This window comes from Ruditapes philippinarum, unplaced genomic scaffold (assembly GCF_026571515.1).
Source record: "Ruditapes philippinarum isolate M1 unplaced genomic scaffold, ASM2657151v2 ctg7613_1_1_1_1, whole genome shotgun sequence".
NCBI classification, from domain to species: Eukaryota; Metazoa; Mollusca; class Bivalvia; order Venerida; family Veneridae; genus Ruditapes; species Ruditapes philippinarum.
This window is the reverse complement of record NW_026858835.1, coordinates 45819-54171: the sequence shown is the minus strand read 5'-3', so window position 1 is coordinate 54171 and position 8353 is coordinate 45819.

Sequence of the window (8353 nt, the reverse complement as noted above, 5' to 3'; positions counted from 1 at the left end):
TCATTACTAGGTTATGCGACACTAACCGTTTTATGTTGTTTTTTGTTGTTGTTTTTTTGTAGTTGTTGTTTTTGTTCTTTGTTGTTGTTGTTTTTTTTTGTTGTAACAGTTGTTTTATGTTTTGTCTTTTTCTTATTACTTTTCAATAGGTAACCAATAGGTTATCAATACATTTTTTAAATCTTCTTATTATCATAACATTTTTATCTACAATTATCCAATACAGCAATGACAACGGAACAATTATTAAACGATCATAACAAAACTATTTTTCATATAACGTAAAAATATGCTATTACTCAAAAAATTTACAGATACGAAACGATGTAATTTTTTCATCAAATAAAGGAATCAAGTAAATTATTTGCAATTTAGTAGTCTCATAAAGCACGTATATCTTAATTATACATTTGATATAAACAGATGCATTATATTCAAGACAGATATTTTTACAAATCGTATTTTGATCATTCTTGTTACTGTACTGATGTTTTGAATTTATATAAGGGATAGACGTGTCTAATTCTACATTTAAATGAAAACGTTCATATTACCCATTTCCCGCGTAGACAGTAAATCATCAAAATCAATTAAAATCATCTTGGATGCAGACAGTTAGCATTCAACTAAAAACTTACAGGAAATCGAAAGATTATCAGAGATGTTATATATGCTTATGTGATCCTACTTGTGATTTACAAAATAATCTCCTAAACGTCTTTGTGGCTTTAAAAGTCAAATATTTTATGTGTTTGTAAAAAGGAATTGTTTTAAAGTACCATATTGTGAATCGAAAGACGTAACAATGAAAATATTATTCAACGATTTCATTACGTCTCTAACCAAATAACGCTAATGATATTTGTTTTAATAAACTTATCCTTAACTTTTCATCTTATTTATCCTCAAATTTGTATATTAATTTTTCATGTTATGTATTCTCAATTTTTCATACTATTATGCTATTGTTTGTTACATGTATCAATCCTTAAATTTACATGTTCTTTCATATCATTTATTTTTCATATTTCATGTTAATTATCCTTTATTTTTCATGTCAATAATTATCTTTATTTTTCCATATAATGAATCCTTCATTTTTCACTTGATTAATTCTATATATTTTTAAATATGTTGTATGTTTTAAAGCCTCTATAGCTGAACAATTAAACCAAGTAACGGCTTCGAATTCATCTTTGTCAACATGCCCTTTACACCAAAAAATGAACAAAGTGAAAATCTCTTTCTTGTAATTGCATCAAAACTTCCATTGATAATTCAAAGAAAGATGGATATAGTATTCTAATGAAGTTTCAACCATATCATAATTTAATTTATCCAAATAATAGTTACCTTTGTTTGTTTCTTTGCTTGTCAGTTTGTGTTTTTTTGTTTTTTATTTTAATTTAAATCTTTAGGAGACTCACTTATTGTATTCTTGTTAGAAAAATAACCTTACCACAAAAAAAGTATGTGTGATATAAACATTCTAAAATGATAACTACAACATGTGAAACCGAGTTTTAACGTATCTTATTAGACAGCTTATCCTTAAAAAGAAATGATGATGTTGTTGAGAGTAACCCGCTTTTTCTGAAGTGGTTGCACAAGACAATATGTATGAAAAACTATCGTTGGAACAAACGGAGCTGTAATGTTTGTGTTGGTAAAACATTCTCATGTAAATGGTGTAATTAAACCTGTATAAATATACTGCTCTAAAACTGATGATACTTTACCTACCTTGAAATAAAACAGGTGTATTATACAAACAATTGTTCTAGAAATAAATACAAAAATATTGAGTTTGGTTTGTATCGATTGTAAATAAATGTAATTGTGTATAAACACTTTGGAATGTTTTATTTGCTTACTTTTAGTGTTTAAATATGTCAACTATTACGTTATGCCTAGGAAAGAATGTGGTTATTTGAAGAAGATGGAAGTAAAATTATTTCAATTATGCTAAAATGTAGTACAATTTTTAGATTTAAAATAAATCTTTTGAAAAAGAATCTACATGTTAAGTTGTGACACAGTAATTTTATTGTTACATCATATATCTCTAGATTTCTTCCGCTTACAATATTTTGTCTTTTTTCAGACACAAGATATAAAAAAAGGAATGTGTTCGTATTTGATGACATGATGAGCTGATAAGCCTTGTATCATGTTTATCTAAAATCAAATAAGTTAGCTCGCTCGCTAATGTTAAATTGGAATATAGCAATTATCGTAAAAATGCATAAATTTGATACTTGCAGAATCTTATTGATTAAATACTTTAATGCCATGCCTTGTCGCCGATTTGTTTTTGTACTGCTATGAAAGAGACTTTATGTTTAGTCTCTCTGATGATACGAGGGCTGTTCGAAAAGAATTGCTTATTGTGCTTAAAGTGCCGGTGAAAAAAAGGCAAAAGTATTACTGGGAAGTACTACAAAGACGTTGTACTTGAGAAACTGAAAAAGTATTATAAGAAACGAAGCATATCCGTCTTCTACAATGCCGTCGTTCATACCTCCGCAATAAGTTCGGCGTTTTTGAAAAAAGAAAAAGTAACTGTTTTGCCTCCCCACCCCCCGTATTTTCAAGACCTTGCCCCATGTGATTTCTTATTTAAATCAAATGGTGTCTTATATTATCCTTATGAATACTCTTAATAATTTAGTACATCATAATTTGGATCTTCATATAACTGTCAACAACAATTCTATTCACACGAAAATCTATGATAAAAGAGATGTCTTTGACTTTTGTATAGTTAATCATCCACATTTAGATAAAGAAATACCCCATGCAATATCTTACGGGTATGTGTTTCTCAGTTAATTAGATTCGTTAGAGTTTGTAGCAACTTTAATGATTTTATCGAGCGGAATCATTTCATTATCAGCAGAGCTACCGCTATCCTAAATTAAGGAAATATTTAACAATATTTGCAATCATAATTTTGTATTTATTTCAAAATTCAATAGTGACTTAAAAACACTTCTGCAACAAGTGATAAGCAAACCTGGTTTTTATTGCGATGGGATTTATTTATAAAATTTGTAAGATTTTGTGTCATGATAATTTTTCTGCTCTTTTTACTAAAATCATTAAACGTTCTATAAAAGAGGTTATGACCCTAATATTTATGACATACTGCATGTTTAGTGTTCAACCCTTTATCAGTTGGACACTACGCTTTCCTCTTTTAATTTCATGTGACGGACCAAAAGAGAGACTCTATGATGGACAGTTTTTAAAGCCGTTTGTGACGGAATATTTTTAATTTTCGTCTTCTGACTTTCTTCGTCGGGCCCATGTAGGTGATTTTCTTGTTGCTCTGTCTTCCTTTGTTATGGTCATTGCGTTAACTTTTATATGTTTGTTTGTTTGTTTGTTTGTTTCATTTTACGCCTTTTTCCAACAGTATTTCAGTCATATAGGCGGGTAGTTTCCTAACCATCGTTCCTGGAGAGTTACACCAGTACTAGACTACCTTCCTCCGCGCTAAACTACCAAAGCATCTCCCGGGGATCGAACTTTTATATGTACCTACATGATCATTTCTACGGTGGAATAAAGGTGACATGTGTGTCTTTTTACATGTTTTATTTATCTCGTGCGCACAAGATACTATGTCTTGGCCACGAGTTGATACGTTGTGGCCACGTGTTACTAAGTCGTGGTAACGAGATAATTAAGTCGTGGGCACGAGATACTATGTCGTGACCACGAGATACTATGTCGTGGCCACGACTTACTAAGTCGTGGGCACAAGATTATTTATTCGTGGGAACGATTTACTATGTCGTGACCACGAGATATTTTGTCGTGGCCACGAGTTACTAAGTCGTTGGAACGAGATAATTATGTCGTGCGCACGAGATAATTAACCAATCCGATTACATTATATATGTTTCATGTAAAACTTTAAACAGAAATTTCTCTAAGTTTAATTTATTAAACACGAAACATTCATCTTTGAAAATACTGAAGATATTCACTTTTAAAGTCAGACCATGACAAAACCTTGGTCTATTACTGTTTATTCTTATTGACTCTAATCATTTAAATACGAGTTGGACATATGCTTCAATCAGTCATAAACTTTCTTTGTTTCAATTTTCGAGTGAATTTAAAAATCTGATTAACCATGAAGTCTCTATTTAGTGAAGATTGCATTACTGAGTTATGAAATAATTGAGAAAATCATTCAGGTAAAATCTTTTCATCAAAGTTTAAAGATTTGTTTGAATGTGCAGAATCTTTTATTTATTTAGTTAATACAAATTTATTCCAGTTCGATTGTGTTGGAAGCTATAAGCTTATTGAAACACTCTCGAATCTATTTATTCATTTCTTACAAAAGCATCATTTATATAATTTTTAGGGTTAAATTTACAAGGGGCAGGACGTGAAGTGGTTGCACACTTGGTTCAAGCCAGAAAACTTGTTGCAAACTTGACAAAATGGCTACTGAGTCATAGATATTTACAACATTCGCACGTATTTTCTTCAGGTAAGTGAGTTTGTATGTTATTTTGAAATTCTTTAATACGCCTAAACCTTACAGCAATGTTTATGGCAAACTCGGTTTAAGGTCCCAGCTTTATAGCTTCTGACATGTACAGAATTGTACATATTTTCAGTTTGACAAGTGACAGTCCAGGGCGATTTTCATACTCATTTATCCGCATCTGTTAGTTTTAAAGTTCACCAAACAAAACAAAATATGTATCTTTCAATACTGTGTAAATGTTTGAATTTGCATGTTCACAATAAAATTTCAATGCATGAAAATATCTTGTTCAAGCGCAGTTTAGTTGCAAACTTGTAGTCACGCATTTCTGGTTGCAAACTTTTTTTTTTTAGATCATATTGATTAGTCACTTCACGTCCTGCCCGTTGCTTTAGATAATGCTGACTAAAATTTAAAAAAAAAACAAAAACGTTGTTTTGTTTTCTTGTTGTTATTGTTGTTGTTGTTGTACTTGTTAAAATATAAAACCTATATAGCCTTTTTGCGGCATAAAACAATATGCCTCTTATACAAATTGAATGACATTTCTAAAAAAAATTCCTTTGAAGATAAAACATAACAATTTATCAAAGTCAACTTTCAAGTCTCAATTTTCTTACAGAAATCCATTTTGGGAATTATGTAAAACAAATTTGAGATTCAATAGTGTGTTTTGCTACAGTCATGCAATGAAAATGTTATTGGATTTCATCTGATCTGTTGATATCTTAAACGATTAATCGCTTAAATTATCCTATTTATCCTGCAACTGTCTGTATCATCAGTTGGATAAATCCTTCTCCATTCCGACATCAACTCTATATTTCATGCCATTACAAATCATATAAAGTACCAATTGCTGAAAAAATAGTTTCTTGTTTGAAAATTCGACGACTGAATGCTGGAGTTTAAATCGGATGTCTATAAAATCTTGGTTATCAAGTGCCTAAAGAACTTTCTAAGTATGTAAAGATCTTTACAATCTAAGTCAGTCTAGTGATTTGTTTATAAAAGAATCACTGTCAAGCTTTTGCCGCATTACTACTCTAAGTGCGACGCAATAACACTTTAAACAGTATTAAGCACTGTATAAATAGCAAACTAATTATCTTTAAGATGTAGACATTGACATTGAAGTTTAAGATATACCATGCTCAAATTCGATATTAGAAAATATTAATATTGATAATTGCTGCACAGTCTTTTTACAAATATAAAATGAACATGTTTTGACTGCACACAAATGTAAAGTTTTAAACCTTACACACTATAGGTTGTATATATCGTCATTAAAAAATGGCAGTTTTTAAGAAACGACCAATTTTACTTGACTTGGGAATAGGGAAGGCAGCTTCCCACACGTAGTTTATTTGTTCTTTTGTCAAATTTGACATATTCAGTAAGAATTACATAGCTTTCAATGTGACTAAAATATGTTACTCAAGGATGAGCATAGTATATCTGCAATGAAAATCGTACTTAACTCTTTTTTTTTTGGTTTTGTTTTTTTATGTTTTTTTCTTACTACTTACCAACTTTCCAATAGGTAACTAATACCTTTGACTTTTTCAAATGTATTCCAAATTTAAACATGAATCTCGATATCATGATAACATTTTTATTTACAATTATCCAATAAAACATTAGGCAACATTAGTCTTATGGAACACTTATTAATCGATTATTACAAAATTATTTTTCATATAACGTAAAAAATGTCATTACTCAAATAATTTACAGTTATGAAATGATGTATTTTCTTCATATAGTTTTAAAAATATATAGTAAATTCTTTGCAATTGAGCAGTCTAATAAAGCACGTATTTCCTAACAAACAGATGCATTATTCTTTTCAACACATATATTGTTACAAATCGTATTTTGATCCTTCATGTAACTGTACTGATGTTTTGAATTTATTTTAGAAATAAATCTGTCTAATTCTACAGTTAAATCGAAACGTTCATCACCCATTTCCTTCGTAGATAGTAAATCATCAAAATCAATTTAAATCATTTTGGCTGCAGACAGTTGGCATTTCAACTTAAAGTCGTATAGGAAATCGAAAGATTTTAGTTATCAGATATGTTCTTAAGTGATCATATTGATATGATTTACAAAATAATCTCCTAAACGTCTATGTGGCTTTTAAAAGTCAAATATTTTATATGTGTTTCTAAAAAAGGAATTGTTTTAAAGTATCAGCTTTCATTTTGTGAATGGAAATATGTAACACTAAAACATTTTTAAAAAATTTGCTTAAGTCACTTACTAACTAATGCTAATGATATTTGTTTTACTTATCCTTAATATTTCATGTTATTTATCCTCATTTTTCATACTATTATGCTATTGTTCATGTTACATACATGTATATCGATCCTTAATTTAACTTGTTCTATATTCTTGATTTTTTATGTCATTTATCTTTCATGTTATTTATCCTATATTTTTCATGTCAATAATTATCCTAAATTTTTTTTGAAATAAAGCCTTCATTTTTCGTGTAATTAGTCCTATATTTTTTAAATATTTTGTATGTTTTAAAGCCTCTATAGCTGAACAATTCAACCAAGTAAAGGGTTCGAATTCATCTTTGTCAGCATGTCCTTTACACCACTGGAAAATGAACAAAGTGAAAATCTCTTTCTTGTAATTGCATCAAAACTTCCATTGATAATTCAAAGAAAGATAGATATAGTATTCTAATGAAGTTTCAACCATATCATAATTTAATTTATCCAAAAAATAGTTACATTTGTTTGTTTCTTTGCTTGTCAGTTTGTGTTTTTTTTAATTCAAATCTTTAGGAGACTCACTTATTGTATTCTTGTTAAAAAATAACCTTTCCATGAAACAGTATGTGTGATATAGACATTCTAAAATGATAACTACACCATGTGAAACCGAGTTTTATCGTATCTTATGAGACAGCATATCCTTAAAAAGAAATGATGATGTTGTTGAAAGTAACCCGCTCTTTCTGCAATGGTTACACAAGACAATATGTACAATATGTGGAACAAACGGAGCTGTAATGTTCGTGTTGGTTATACGTGCTCATGTCAATGACATAATCAAACCTGTATAAATATACTGCTCTGAAACTGATGAAACTTTACGTACCTTGAAAAGAAACAGGTATATTATACAAACAATTGTTCTTGAAATAAATACAAAAATATTGAGTTTGGTTTGTATCGATTGTAAATAAATGTAATTGTGTATAAACTCTTTGGAATGTTTTATTTGCTTGCTGTTACGGGGGAAATCAAATACTTCTAGTGTTTATATATGTCAACTATTACTTTATGCCTAGGAAAGCATGTGGTTATTTGAAGTAAAATTATTTCAATAATGTTAATATGTAGTACATTTTTTAGATTAAAAAAAAATCTTTTGAAAAAGCATCTACATGTTAAGTTGTGATACAGTAATTTATTGTTACATCATATATCTCTAGATTTCTTCCGCTTACAATATTTTGTCTCTTTTCAGAGACAAGAGATGAAAATAATGGAATGTGTTCGTATTTGATGACATGATGAGCTGATAAGTCTTGTATCATTTTTATCTAAAATCAAATAAGTTAGCTCGCTCGCTAATGTTAAATTGGAATATAGCAATTATCGTTAAAATGCATAAATTTGATACTTGCAGAATCTTATTGATTAATGCCAGATTTGTTTTTGTACTGCTATGAAAGAGACTTTATGTTTAGTTTCTTTGATGATACGAGGGCTGTTCGAAAATAATTGCTTATTGTCCTCTCTCTCGTTATCCACGTGGGACACGATAAAAACCAATACATACCTGTTTAGGGTAATTCAATACCTACACAAC